Below are 16233 nucleotides of genomic sequence, written 5' to 3'. Positions count from 1 at the left end.
TGAAAAGAACAGGCAGAGGGAATGCCAGGATGGTGTCCTTGTGCCTGCCAGAGTGTGGAGCACTGACAGTAACCTTCCTGTCCTCTGATGTCTTACCTTTTCTCTACCAGACACAATTCTGGCTGTGAGGAGATGGGGGTAGGTATCTTGCTACACATTTCTTAAACTGATGCTGGCAACTGAATCCTCATTCTTAGACTTACAAATGAGTGGATCAGCACATCTGGTGGAAGGGGTGTTGGTGGCGATACGTAATTTTCTTGGTTAGTCTCCCTAGCCCTCTTCTTACCCTCTGAAACCTGCCAGATCATCGACTGCCATGAAGCCATGGCTCTGGGTCTCCTGTAGCTGATATCACCCTGGTGGTGGCCTTGAATTCCCAAACCCTGAACTCCCCTCAAACCCTTGCTCTGATCCCACCTCTGAGCTTGATCCCTCTGTAGTCACACTCCCAGGATAATTAGGTAAGGGCTCTTGAAAGACTGATATATGGGGTACCTAGGGGTAGGGTGTATGAGATAAGATATGAAGAGAGACAGAAGCACACCGGGACAAGGTTGAGTGGATTAACATAAATATCCTCCCAAAGCCATGGCAAGGGCACACATCTTTGGATCCTCTGCATACACCAGAAATCTGAAGTCCCAGAAGGCACACCAGCCACTGGCTTATGTCTCTGAAAACTCAGTGTGAAATCCTTATGGACAGCGCCTTATGGTGCTGCAGAATCACAACTTTAGCGACCTCTCAGGCCCAAGCTGAGATCTTCCTTCTGAGATTTTCCTCTGAAACAGCTGGAAAGTGGTATCTCTGAGCTCACCAGGAACAGTGCCTGTGTTCAGCCCCTTTCAGTTCTAACTAAATGGTTCGTTCACATTAGGTTTGACATTTCAGGTAGGAAATCAAATTCACCTTGTTATGCCTAGCAACATGGAGGAGCTGAAAGATGCCAACAGCTAACTGTTGCCTCCACTTTACTGAAGTGAAACTGCCACCTCCTAAGAGTCTGAGACACAGAATTATGTCATACTCAACGAGTGAGGGACACTGTCAATCATCTCCCATCCCTGCACCAAAGAAACCTTCTGCCCTCTTGCAATTTTTCCACTCATCATATCTTTCATCCACATTCATGGTAGCTGCAGCACAGACACAGTCAGTAAACAACAAGACAGTGACTCATGTGTCCAAGAGGGGACAAATGGACTCCATATGTGAAGTGGAACTCCACTCAATACATCTATCTAGGGATTAGAGAGAACGGACCTTAAAGGAGTCATGTTTCCTATAATAAAAACAAGCTCATTTATAGAGCTGTAGGCAGAAGGATTGAAATGTGAAAGCCACCGTGGGCAACTGAGTGAGAACCTACACCAAAGGAAAACTATATAAAGGACTGGGAATATAGCTCAGCCTGGTGCCCCCCACTTCAGTCAGTACTGGCACTGCCACCACCATTACAATTTAAAACAAACAAAGCAGTAGGTGCAGTCATCACATCAGGGGCTGTTGGATTCTGAGAAGCACAAACTCATGTGATAGACACCAAAGAAGCCAGCCAGGAATATGGCCATGTGAGCAGGGTTGAGGAGAAACCAGGAGGTGAGCATCCCAGGTCACTCTGGGGCATCTCATCTGAGTGACAGCCTGGCTTGGGTCTACTGAAGGGCAAGGATTGGGATGCACTTGCAGCAGGGTAGGTGGGAAGAATTTCAAAGATAAACTCTGTAGTCCCAGAAAAAGAATGACACAGATGAGGCAGATGAGGCCTGGGGAGGATGGGGAGGAGCCTGGATTCATCCACCTGCAATGCAACCTGGCACTGTCCACAGAAGGATTGGCATAAGAGCATTTGAGGGTCAAATTCCCAAGGAATCAGTGAGGAACAAGGGCTAAGACAGTACTTGGCATGGAACACACTTGAGGCTCAGAGGCACTGACCAGGAGACATAGGAAGGAGGAGCATCAAGATAGCAACAGAGGTCCATTCCTGCAGTATATATGTGGGATGGGTTGCCCCAGGTAGGCAGCAGAAGAGACAGTTAGTGCTGGAGTTGAGGTCATGTGGCCAGTGTGTACTGTCTGTCACCCCAGCAGTCAAGCCTGAGGCAAGGGGATTGGGAGTTTAGACCTAGTCATTTATGTAGCAAGACCTTGTCTCAAAAATCTTGATCATCATTATGCCTAGATCTTGTAATTGGAACAACTATTTCTAAGATAACAATATATAAGGATAATGATATATTAAGTAGTGTTGATTTCTTACTGGGTTTTTAAAAATTCTGTTTTATTTCTAGCCCCTTTTCTGTTTTGATTTTTAATATTAATTTTTAAAAAAAGTTTTAGAGTGTTTTGTGTTGGTCACTCACTGTTCATCCAGACTGCATGGGGAAACCGGAAGTGAGCTCTGAAGCAAAGAAATACCTCAATACATGTTAGATGTCTGGAGCTCACTAAAGATGGCACATTCTCAGGTGAACCCATTGGTAAAGCCAGATCTAGAGAAAAGAAGATCTGGGGTCTGTCCAGGCCTGGGGCATCCCCATGAGGGGAAGTGCTCAGGAATAAGATTCAGTACTTGGAAGGTAATGGTTCTCACTCTGGAGTTTTTTGGTTCCCCAGGATCCTGGCCCAAATTGCTCTTACAACAGTTTAGTTAAAACATTCACAGATGATAACTGCAGACCCAGGATTTCATCTGCCTGTTCCCATTTCGCAGGGGCACATCTCTTTATAACTTAGATATTGGTGTTCTAAGACACTCCTGGACTCCATTTTGTGTCTTGCTCTCTAGAGTCATCTCCTTTCCTCATTTTGGGTCTCATTGGGGTGGGTTATTGCAGCCTCATTCCTTAGGTCTTCTAAACTGGGCCCTCTCCTGCTTCTGATGGGGCTTGCTCATCCCTCATTGATGTTGTCTAGGATTTTAGTTTTCCTAGTCTTCTCAGAGGACTGCAGCTTGACCACTCAGAAGAAACTGAAGACCAGGCTGAGGAGGAGCCAGTCTCATTATCTAAATATATCAGAATACTTGGTTCTGATAGCCTTGAGGTACAGCACTTGGGGATCCTATCCTTATGCAGTAGAGGCAAAGAGACCCCAGATCCTCTGCAGCCAAACTGAAATTGAAGCAACCAAGGGCTGCTCAGGTGTCTTGGCACTTAGATATCACTTAGTCTCTCTCTCTCTCTCTCTCTCTCTCTCTCTCTCTCTCTCTCTCTCTCTGTCTCTCTCTCACTCTATCTCTCTGTCTCTCTTTCTCTCTGTCTCTCTTTCTCACTCTCTCTCTGTCTCTATTTTTCTCTCTCTTTCTCTCTCTTTATCTCTCTCTCTCTCTCTCTCTCTCTCTCTCTCTCTCTCTCACACACACACACACACACACACACACACACACACACACACCCTTGGCTGCTCTGATGTTCTATCTTCCACACAGAGAAGAGAATTGTAAACTAATCAACAGTGAGTATGGCTGACTTTTTGAAAGCCAAAAGATGACAGGATGGAGGTCTTCAGCCTGCCTTTGCTCCTACACTTCACCTACCCTGAACCGCAGCCATTTTTCCTCTGCTGTCCCATCTCATATGACTCCCCTTTCTACACCTCTTGTTCTTCATATCACTTCTACCATATATATCTGGTTGTCCCACAGTCCACAAAGTCAATGCAAATCCTATAATTCTTACTGAAATATTGACCCACTTAAGTCACCCCAGATCCTCTCCAAAGATAGATCCTACTTTATCTGCTAAATAAACATTTGGTTCTGGGATTCCAAGTGGTGTTCCTTGTCCCCTGGTCCACAAGGATGGGCAAAGGACCAAGGGAGGGCCCACACCGGCATCACTCCCAGGACCTGTTTGTCTCAGAAACCTGTTTGATGTCAAGGTGCTGAGAGAAGGTATAGAACTCCAAAGTCCCTATAGCATTGTTGCCATTGGATACTCTGACATCATACTGGCAAGAATAATGCTGTAAACACTTCCACTTTGGCCACAACTAACCTCAAACATGGGCCCATCTCTAGAAATGTCTAAGCGGGGAGCTCCATCCAACAAACACATTCATCCACCAAATTTCATTCCAGCTCTCAACTGCTTGCAATGTGTCCTAGTGCAATAGCCCCATTATGGCTGTGGACCACTACCCTGTGGATGGAGACAATGAAGGAGACAGGAATGTGCATAGTGGGTAGCAGAGAAGCAGAGGCCTAGTCCAGATAGAAAATGATTTTGCACTTGCCCTTCAGTTGTCCACCTACAGAGCAGATGCCCACTCTTCTGATCTCATCCTGTGGTGTCCATGCTGGTGGTATTCAAATATTGCCACCCACCATGATGACATCCTGATGACATGAGTGTAAATTCTGAAGCCAGGCCAGGGTCAGGGGATGTGAGGGATTATGTTGTCAGAAAACTGTCTCCTGGGGGAAGCCACATATTGGACATGAATTCAGCCTGACAGCATCCAGAGTCTTCCACAGACTGCATCAAATGCCCTCCCATAGTGCATGACACACAGGGATCTCTTTTTGCCTCTTCCTCTCTTGTAAGCACAGCAGCCAGAGCAGGTGCATCTATGAAGAACCCTGGCTTTTCACACCCCTTACTCACACTGCCATTATCACACTGGATGGTGAACAAGGAGATTCTTAAATAATGACAGTTTCTACCTTACCCACCAGGGAGCAGGACAGGCCTGAGAACAAGGCTCAACAGAAGCTATCAGGAGGCCTGCTTGATGCAGCCAGGAAGTAACCTAGGGATGGGCATTCTGCCTGACTTAGAGAGCCTCAGCTTCAAAAGAGCTCTTAGGAGGCTGCTTGCTACAGCCTTACAATCTGGTAAAGGACTCAAAGCCTTCACCTTACCTCCTGCACCTTGGGGATCCATCTGATCAGCTGATACAGTTTCTTGACCCAAGTGAGGAAGCTTCCTGACTTCCCTTTTCATGGCTTTTGAAGGTGTGGTGGTTATTGACTGATATTCTGGGCAGTATCCCTCTCTCTCTGCCTCCTTGACTCTGGCTTCAATGGGTTGATTTTGATGTTTGGCACAATCTATATCAGTTTTATGCTAAGCAAGAACACAGTGAAATTTTCATTATAGAAGCAATTTATAAATATTCTCATCCATGGTGTGCTGGTTACTCTAATGTCTATGTGGAGAGATAAGACATTCAGAATTATAAAATGCTAATAAATTTGGAAGGAATTCTGTGTTTTGATGCATTTTGGTACCTCCTTTGTTTCGCTTGTCCTTATTGCAATTTTTTTTTTTTTTTTGGAAACTGCCTGTCACTTTTGCAAACTGAGGAGAGATTAAGATATACAGTGGGAACAACATGTCTCATACCAAAACACAAATCATTCTCATCCATGTACAACACACAGACATGGCTACTGTTATAAAGTTAAAAAGAACAAGCTTCACAGGGCAATCTACATTCTGGCCTGATTTCCCTCTTGCACTGATAGAAGACATTGTTGAGACTTCTCTGTCTTAGCAGTTTCTTATTCAGTTTGATACTCCAACTTTGAGAGGCAAATTTTAGCTCTTGAGGCTCTGGATCTCAGTAGATGACTGTTGGGCAAATTCTTCAGGTAATTCACCATAGTAATATGAGATAAAACCTCTTTCACAGTCTCTGGAAAGGCCAAATATATATTCTCCCAATTTTCACTTTATTTCTCCTTTCACTGTCAGGCTCATTCTCCTCTTCGGAATGGAAGCAGAGAAAGATGGTGCATGAGGGTCCCATTACATCCCATGAGCATGCACTCACCCAAAATCATTCACTGGTTTCACAGCTAATATGGGGACATAATGCCTGCCGAGACCCAAACCAGTCCCATAGGACAGGAAGAATTCTACCTGTGACAATAACTTCCCACACTGCCATGAAGAAATGGAACCTTTCCAGTGAAGTTCACACTGTAAAATGTGTTAAAAAGAGTGTGGGTTTCACCTTAAGAGAAAAACATTAAGTAGATGAATATCACATACATAGATTTCTGTATTGCTGTGACACTATATTTCTGACTTCACGGCATATTCAAGGCTGTATATTTCCCAAGTGTACAGGTTTTCAAAGCTAAAAAACTGAAAATCACTTTGCAAACTGGTGACTATAAAATTATTTATAATGGTAAACTTTTCCTGTACAAGTATCTGAGTTCCACTCACTCACATTTCAGCTAATTGAGATTCAATGTGCATGCCACTCCAACACTGAAAATCCAGTCAAAAGTTGTGACTATTTTTCAAACCAATGCTTATGTGTTTGTTCTGTCTATGCTGTGTATTCTTAGGACATTCAGACTCAAACATTATGTAATCAAGATAATGTCACTCTAAAAACTGAAAATTAAAAATTAACAACCTAATATAATATAATAATATAATAACATGTAATAATATAATAGTGTCATCAAAATTGTTATTCTAAAATTTTATGTTGCTCCTGATCTCAGTTTTCCCTGTAAAATATTATATGAGTTATCTGTTAACATTCCACATGGATTCAATTTCAAAGGCAACCATTATTAGTGAGGAATTAACAACTCTCTGATCATATTAGATATTTCAAGATTATTAATATCCAGAGAGGATTATTAAGTTCACAACACTGTTCCCACTAGAACACTTGTATAACTGACCTTATAGGAATTCAACAACTGAGGTTTGGAAACTGGAGCTAAAAAGATAACTGGACTAAAGAGGGAAGTCAGTATTCTGACTGAAAGATTTTAAAAGACCCATAACATGATAAAACATTTTCTATGGCATCTGAAAACTTTTGTGTGTCACCCAAACACTGGTGTTCAGTGAACTTTGGTAAGCAGGAGGATTTCTGCACCCCAGAAGGAAGAATTCACCAATGTGCAGTGCTAAAAAGAAGGGTCACCTGAGGGAAAATCTCCTATGCCTCACAGGATGTCACATGATCACACAATACCATGACCCATGTTGGTTCCTGACACAGAGGAAATGCTTAGCTCTGTATATGTTTCTAAAACTAAACCCCTAAATGCCATAACTGTCATTGATATATAGCAAGATATTATTTGATCATATAGGTCTCAAATTTACTTTCTCTTACGCATATTGTCAAGAAGTGTAACCATAAGGAGTAACTGGTAATTTGTTGCAGATAACCCACTTCACTGCTAATAAATCTGATTGGCACCAGAATGCTGTAAGCAATTTCAAAGACCTCAAGATTTGTTGCAGTTTATTTGCAGAAATGGTGCTGGAATATCATCAAATTCTGGAATGAATTCATATCTGCCAAGGGGCATCTGTACAGCACTAGACCATGCTGCACAAATAGTAACAATTCCCACCAGATAGAAACCAAGGCTTGGGTTTTCCTACAAAACAACCAAATAGTTACATGGACAGTAGGCTATAGATTCCCCAGTATCCCAGGGATTACAGCAAGTTAGTAGATGTCTTACTTGCTTCCTTGTATGACCATTTGATTGCTGCATTTGTTAGGCCCCGTGGCAGCAAATCTCTTGCTGTGCTTTGTGGGCTGTGGAGTCTCAGCTTTCTCACTTTATTACAGAAGACTAATTGTAACAAAACTAACTTCCATGCTTCAACCGAAACCCCAGATGATGCTTTTTTCCTTTTAACAAGACCCATTTGTAAAAACTCCATGCCGAATGCTCCATCCACTTCCCCCCCCCAAAAAATGACACCACTCAGCTTAAAGATTCCAGGTTATTCATCACTGATTTCCACAAAATCAGGTAAGCACATATATCAGACGGAAAAAATGAAGTAGAAAAGAATATCTGGGCAGGGAAATAATAGCATAAAGGCCCTATTGTGTTTTCTTAAATTCCTGAAAAAGAAGAGTTAATAATTTCCTGGAGGGCAAACTCAAAAAGATAAGTATAGATACAGAAAGTCACCAAAGAAGAAAAATAACAAAAGGGACCTACATCAATCATGGAGTGAGATGCAATCAAAGGCATGGAGACAAACAAGCGCAGGAACCAAGTGAAGGAAATAAAGAGAGCTACCCCTCACCACCCACAATAAAGCACACAAGAGACCAAGGGTGGAGGTGTTCATCTAATTTAAAACAAAACCCTTATTGAGTATATAAAAATAAATACTCAGTTATATGTACATATTTTGTCACTCTGTAGTCAGCAAATTACTGCATTAGAAACACAAGAATCCCCTTGCTTAAATCACTAAGCCTAGTCTGCATTTCTATGATCATCTTCATACCCAACCTATCAATAACAGAGGCAAGGTCCTGACAAGGACAGAAAGCAAGGAAAAATGAAACAAAGCCCAGCAAAAGGAATGTGCACCACTGGGGCCATTGAAGCTGAATACATGTGCAGGGTTGGGGCAAGGCTGGGGCATGGCTGAACTGAGAACACAGAGCCTCCTCAAAGGGCAAGATAGGCCACAGCTGAGGACACCTGGTTCAAACCCCAGTTAATAGGATGGAGATTTTGGCTGCAGGTATTTCACTCCTGTAGCAGGATTCACATGGAGACTTTCTCCTAGATTGTTCTCCTTAATTAGCATAGTCTATTGCTTGGAAGTGTCCTTCTCAGGTTTCCTGCCTATCCATTCTAACCCCTTCCTTGTGTGAATATTAAATAAATCTGGGACACACAGAGACATTGCCTGACTTGGCCCCCTGAGTCTTGAACTCACCAGAGGATTTTGATCATCTTGGAGCCCTAAAATCATACCACTTGTCTCAATTATTTAAGCCTTTGCTGAGTACTGGTTTGGGAGACTGGGGATCTAGGCCCGGTCCCTGACAGTGTACATAGCCAGGTATGCCTGGTTTAGAGTGATTTGGCCTAGGAGCTATGAATGACAGCCCAGAGAGCCAATCAGATTGTGGCAAGTTCTAGATACCTGCGGAGAAAAGGGCTGTGTAAATCCAATAAAATAGGCTGGGAACAAAGTATTTGTGTGAATGCATCTTTTCCAGATAACCTTCCCTCTCTCTCCACAAGAGCATTCTGTCTTCTTTTGCTGTTTAAGAATGAATCATCTTTCATGCATGTCTCTAATTTTTTATTGGCAATCTCTTTAGGTTCTTGTTTCTCTGCTCTCCTCACTCACCACAAACTATGAGAACCTGCAAATGATGAGAAATGCACTCTCTGAGTGCATTTCTGGATATTGGATATTGGATATTGCAAGTCTGGATATTGACTTGAACACCCCCACCTTTCATTTTAAGATGTAAGTGAAACAATAAATTATGAGCCTCATGCAGTTTCCATCGAGTGCCCAAAACTATTTCTGATAATTGTGATGAAAATTTAAAGTGGCTGGAAAAAAACATTCTGTCTTCATTCACATGAAATTGTTCCTGTGTTAGTGAATTCAAAGGCAGATAATGTGACCAAATCAAAATAGGTGGAAAATGTTGTCTTCTGTATATACATTGTGACTGTGTCCTGTACAAATGAAACCAAGTTAATGGTAAAAGACACTTTCCTCATTCTTTCAATGAAGTTTATTGGTATTTCATGTGGAGAGAAATTTTTATCACTTCCAAAATTTCCATCTGCCCTGTCCTCCCCTTAGATCATGTGTACAGATGATGCTGACAGGGAGCAGATTGTTGTCACTCACCCTTGGTCTCCTCCAGAGCATTCCTATCTCATCAACTGTGACACTCCTTCCTGATGAGCCTTGTGGAAATCATAGCTGCATCATGGATTTCATCATGCTATTTTCTGTTATAAAGCAAAAATGTTCATGTAATTATATACATTTCATGTGTGTTAGTTGGTAAATTTTTTTAAATTATTCAACCATTTTTTACAACTTAGTTATGCTCTAATCAGTAATGGGGATACTTATAAATTAAGTTTATTGGTATATTTTAAATATGTGTAATGATCACTTTCATCATAAGGATTTTTCATCTGTACATGATTTATCTTATTTCTGTACTTTTCCCCAATCCCTTTTCCTCCCTTCAGCTCCTCTTCCTCTCATATTTACAAGAATTGTATTTCCATTTTTTCCCTCTTTTCTCATTTTTTCTTTTCCCTTCCTTCCTTTCCAGCTCCCTGCTTCCTAGATCGCCTTCTGTTAGGGTTTGTGGTTAAATGCCCTCCTAAAGATTCATGCAGCTGTAGATGGCTCCTTTCAGAAGTAGGTCAATTTAGCATCTTTTACTGATTCATAGTGCAATGCTGTGATTAAGAGTCCTGAGATGAAGAGTGAAGGATTTCTGGATAAGTTCACTGATTAGTTTTGTGCTATCCTAATCCCAACAGTTAGATAAGATAAAGACGGTGGAAAGAGACTTGTTTTCCCCTTTTGTTCCTATGTTTTTGCTGTATTTCTCTGCCATGAACTGTTGCTTCTCTGCTATGTCCCTCTCTGTTTTGGAGCCAGCTGGTTATGCACTGAAACCTCCACAAACTGTGAACTAAATATGGCACTGTCTTTAAATTTGGGTGGCAGCTAGTTTGTCTCAGCAACAAGATAAAAGTAACTCAGACACCTTCCTATTTGAGCTTTTTCTATCTATCTTATAATATCTAGTATATATTCCATTACTTAATTACATTTTTAGCTTCTCACAATGAAGAAAGCAATATTTATACATTTGTGTTTGATTTATCACAATTAAGAGTGTAGTCTCAAGGCCCATTCATTTAGATATAAATATCTCAAGTTTATCCTTCTTTAGGGCTGACTAGTACACCCTTGTATATTTAGAAAACACCTCTTCTTTATCTATTTATCAATTCATGGACATTTGTGTTGTTTGTAAGATGGCAGTTACAAACTGTAATGCTATAAAAGTAGATGTACAAGACTCCTGCCTCTGTCCACTCCTGGCCAGGGCCCACTCTCTGTCCTGCCCTGTGGGCTCTCAGTGAAGTTCACCTTGGGCAGATACATGGACCAGGGGTGTGCCAGCCCCACATGGTGTGCAGGGAGGGGCAGGAGCAATGCAGCTCAGAAGGCCTCTGCTTTGGAACTTTCCTCACAAATAAAGTCTTAGCCCCACAATTTATTCAGAAGACAGCCTTTGGAAAAGTTAGGCAATTTCTTCAAGTTGCAGAGATCAACCAGTTGCCTAAGGAGGGCTCCTCAGCAAAACCCTCTTCAGTTTAAAAGAGGAAAGCTTATCTAATACATGGAATGAAAAGTGATTTACAGATAACCTCTGGTTGGAAAGACAGGAATGTAAGCCATGCTGTTGAAGAATGCTTTTCAGAAATTCAAAACGAAGTTATCTCTTTTCTGATGATGATGATGATAGACAAATAAATACATGATCACCTATAGAATCAAGGTAGTTACAATTATTCTACAGAAATTTGCAGCCCAAATATCAACACCAGATGAGAAAGCTTCACAGAACATTACAGAAATTACTCATGCTTTTAAAAGCATAGAAATGGTGCATACATGAGTGATTCTATTCAAATATAGATGAAACACTTTTTGAAGATGATAATGATTGCTGTGTATGTCTAAAGTAATTTTTTCCTAATGTTAAAATGGGAAAGTAAACAAGCGAACAGTGGGGAAAAATTCAAAACATCTTATGGAAAACCCACAGAGATTTTCTGGATTTTTTGAGGAACAGAGATCAGCATTGAAACTGAAATGATAGAAAATATGGCTCCCACAGCACAAGGAAGTGGCAGATGTTTAACAATTCAAAATACTCCCACATGTAATTCCCTTGACATTGGTTACGGGATACACTTAATACTCCTTGTATTAAAAATGTCTTTTGATAGATCTGACCTTGGGATTCATACCATCCCTGACTACGAATTTCTTAGTAATGAGCCTGATCTAGCCATGCCCATCCTTTGGACAGAAACAGTAAATTTCTTGAATTCTTATAAACCCACCATGCTTATGTTACACACCCCTCTCCAGTCATTGATTAAAGACACTGGTCCTTTGCAAGGCAAGTCACCTTGAAGAAGTAACATTTCTGGCTCTGGCACTGAAATATTGGGTGGTTTTCCAGTAGAATGCCTTATTCAAGTGACTAGATTATCAAAATTTCTCATGTTTAAGAAGGAACATATAACAAAATTACAGAAAATGGACACAGAGGCAGAAAAACTGAAATCTCTCCATGCCCATTGGCATTTAAGTTCAGCAGAGAAATGCACCATTTGTTTAGAGTTTGAACACCTGAACAAGGACCTAGACAAAGTTTTGCATAAAGTTCAATGGTACTGTGAGGAACTTGGTCCAGATCAGGAGCTGTAGCCCATAGATCAGTCCACAGACCTACAATAGGGCTGCCTGTCCAACACTCAGATACCGGGCACTGACCCCTGCTCTTATCTATCTGTCTCATGTCTCTCCTTTCTCATGTCTCTTGGCAAATTCCTTTGAACATTTAGTCCGCTCTGTGCCAAATTACCCACTGAACCACAGCTGAGCTTTGCTCTCACCCACACTACTCATGAACTCCCTCAAAAAAAGAACAAGTTCTGGCTTCTATTTACTCAGCTTCATAAGTGATCCAAATTCAATTCACTCAATGAAAAGAGCCAGAACTCACTGCAGTGTCCAAGCCTGAACCCCCCTATACATGCTTTCATCTAATCTACCTCTCTTATCTCCCACTGGGAGCTGCACACAATATCCTTGGTGTTCTCCACACTTCCTGTGGTACACATGTGACCAGAGTCTGGGCTTTGCAGGACCACAAGACCTGATCATGACTGGGGTCTGAAATGACGTAGAAAGTCACCTAGAAATGTTCTTTTCTCGTCTCCTTATTATCCTCTAAGCAGGTGCCCAAACTGACTGTGGGCTGTATAGCTGTCCTCTAAGGTAATTCAGAATCCAACATTCCCTGGTATAGGCTGAACCTCACTGCCCCTTCCCATTGGTGGTGCTGTTGATAGTGGGGATGGATCCTCCTACACCACACTGACTTATGTCCCCAGCCCTATTGTTTTATTTATCATCTTCTTCCAGTAATCCTAATCTTCCCAGGCAATCCCTGGAGATTCCTATTCATCTCTCACCCTTTCCAAATCTGTCTCCAAGGCTGACTAACCTGTTTTGTGTGCTAGGGTAATACCTCAGCCCTGCAGGGGCGCCGCCTCCAGTGCACAGGTCTTCCCTGCCATCTGGTTGCCATCTTCGTTTATCACTCTGCTGCACTCTGATGGGGAAAATGTAGAAATAGAACAAGCTAGGATTTTATAGCTTGGCCTGTCTCCTCATTTCCAAAGCTGGTCAATTGAAACTAACCTAAGACTGCTGGCTTGGGTTATGAGAGTACAGGCCCTATCACTTACTGACTCCTGCAAATTTCACATGAGACCTGGACCAGCAACAGTGACACTCAAGCATATGCTGCATGGGTGCTCTGTTTTCCTGCTGTCCTCACAGGTCCTGTGTGGTCTGGACCAGTGCTGGCAGCAGTATGGAGGCAGAGAAGTCAGGTATTTTCTCCTTCTACCTCCTATACTAGTTGCACAAGTTCTGCTTGTTGGATTTTGATAATGTTGTCACAAAGTACAAAGACTCTGCTGTGAAGAACACAGTAAAAAATTTCTTTATATGGGCACTTTATAAGTGCTCTCATGCCTGTTGGGCTAACTTCTCTGTTGTTTATGGTGTGGCTATCAGGATAGGTACAAATGCAATATGATAATTAAACTAGATGGGTGTGGAGTTTATGCTAATCTTTGACACACACGTTTTTCAATTATCTTTACTGTAATGTTTATATAAAGACCATCTGCATCTAATGAGAGATCTACCTTTATGCATTTAGTAGAATATTCTGGAGATGAACTTCATGAATTGCTGATCACATCCAAAAATTTAACTGAAAGAATAAAATGTACAGCCTCAAAATCTATTTTCAGTGCAAAATCTGTTTTCAGTGTACTCTTACTCCTGGTGATGGAGAAGATATGAAGTGGATCAAAGGAAATAATCTCTATTCACTGACAGGTGAAGCTTCTCCTGCATTAGTGGATTCACATGAGGAAACTATGAAAACATCTAAATACTGGAACAATGTTTCTCAGTAAGTAATATTCTGTGATTAAACCCATACATATGATTCCAAGTTCAAAAGGATGGACTCTTTGCTCAGATCTCTGTGACTTTTATTTTGATATACCGTAAAAGGTCTGATTCTGGTACCTTGGGTATACATATATCAATAAAAATCAGCATTGTGGAGAGATGCTTGCACCCTCCCTCCAGTCTAACTTCAAGTGTCAGTTGAATGGCTATTTTATACCTGAGCTGTGGCAATAGTCTGAGAAAAGCACTATTCCAAAAGTGTATGCATGATGCTTCTTAGTTAAATGTTGCATGCATGATGATTTAAGTTGCTCCTTTTTCATTTAGCCTTTGGTATAAATCAACTGATTTTTCTTAACTTCAACATCTCTCCATTTTGATTACACTGATAACAGAGACAGTAATTTTCTTTTGCTTTTATACTGAAGTCAATTAATTTTGGAACACAGGCCTGCATGTCTCAATGCTCATTTTTCCTTTATTTTGATCTGGGAGATATATTTTTCTGTCAATAGCACTATGTACATTGAGTCATGTTGTTAGGTATTCTTTCAGCTGAGAGGAACAGAGATGAACACAGAGAGAGCCATTGATTGTAACTTCCTGAGAAGTACTCTGCCATTGTCTCCTTCCCCTCTGGTCATGAACTGATGGCAAGCATGTCATATGCAACCAACCACATGGGACCTCCACACCACATCTATTCAGCAAGATGGGACCCTCATTCCAAATGAGCCTCGTGGAAACTACAACAACAAGATTTATAACATCCCTGAATTTTTGCTTTCATAATAGTTAGATATTTAAACTGCACCAGTAATCATGAGAAATTAATCATTTTAAGCTTAAACTACAGTTTATACCATACTTTGTTATTTTGTAATGTTATATTTCATTCATTTTAAAATTTATTTTGAAATAGGGACTATCCTGACTTGGAGGTCTGCTGAGCTCCTGACGGGTGGGTGGGCCTACACTATCTCCCGAGCCCAGCCGCGCCTAGCCATCGGTGTGCAGAGGAGGAGCTGGGCGGATCTGGAGTGCCTGCAGAAGCCCCTTCCTTTGTCTGGAGGACTGAATATCTCTGCAAGCAGGGAGGGATCGCAGGTTCCTGAGGCACCTTGGCCTGTGGTGTGTGCTCAGCACACTCTGCCCAAATCTCACACTGTTCCAGATGCCCCAGGCTTCCAGGTGCAGTGAAGTGGAGCAGTGGGTTAGAGGATACTAAATCTGCCTCCCCATCCCGGCTACACTTGGAGGTCTGCTGAGCTCCCGACGAGTGGGCGGGCCCACACTATCCACCTAGCCCAGCCTGTTTTGCTGCCGCGCCTTCCTTTGTCTGGAGGACTGTGGATATCTCTGCAAGCAGGGAGGGATCACAGGCTCCTGAGGCACCACGGCCTGTGGTGAGTACCCTAACCCGGCTGCGATCCAAGAGCTGTGGAGCTTCCAATGGGCAGGTGGGAGCATAGTGTCCCTGAGGCCCAGCTTGTCTGGAACTGCAGAGTTCTGAACAAGCAGAGGAGAGCCATTGGTTCTGCAGGCCCAATGGCTTGGGGTAGCGTGGTGCCAGAGTCTCAGTAGCTGCAAACATAGAAGGGGATTTTCAACAGATTCTGAGGAAGCTTTCAAATAACACTTGAAACACAGAAATATAGGAAAATGACAAAACGAAAGACCAAATTACAACCTCAAACCTCCAGCCCATCTCAGGAAACAATAGGAGGAATGTATTTAGAAGAAAATATATCCCATCCACCTCATATATCAGACACAATAGCCACTGAAATTGACAAGCAACTCCAGGAAGCTTTAAAGAAATTCAAACTCGAAATAATCTCCCAGATAAAAGAAGAAATGATAAAAGAAATGAAAGAGATTCTAAATATATCTAAAGAAAACACAGATAAAAAATTGGAGGAACTAAACAAAAAGATAGAATCCCTAGACGAGCAATATAAGAAACAAATGGAATACATAATGCAGATGCACAGAGATATACAGGAAATAAAAAACTCCACTGAAAGTTGTAAAAACTGCCTTAATGAAAGTGAAGATAGAATTTCAGACCTTGAAGACAGGATTGCAGCTAGTGAACAGGAAAGGAAAGATCTTTTAAAAATAACAAGAAATCAGGAAACAACAATTCAACAACTGCAAGACGATGCAAAGAAGAATAACATAAGAATGATAG

General features: G+C 41.7%; 1 pseudogene; it reads left to right on the top strand.

Annotated features, from left to right (window-relative positions):
- Positions 1–10937: 10937 nt before the first annotated feature.
- Positions 10938–12281, top strand: LOC100721709 (protein lin-9 homolog; annotated as a pseudogene).
- Positions 12282–16233: the final 3952 nt, after the last annotated feature.

The sequence above is a fragment of the Cavia porcellus genome, unplaced genomic scaffold (assembly GCF_034190915.1).
Source record: "Cavia porcellus strain 051 isolate PalLab524CR breed Dunkin Hartley unplaced genomic scaffold, mCavPor4.1 scaffold_1, whole genome shotgun sequence".
In the NCBI taxonomy this organism is placed as follows: Eukaryota; Metazoa; Chordata; class Mammalia; order Rodentia; family Caviidae; genus Cavia; species Cavia porcellus.
This window is presented reverse-complemented; position numbering and strand designations above follow the sequence as displayed.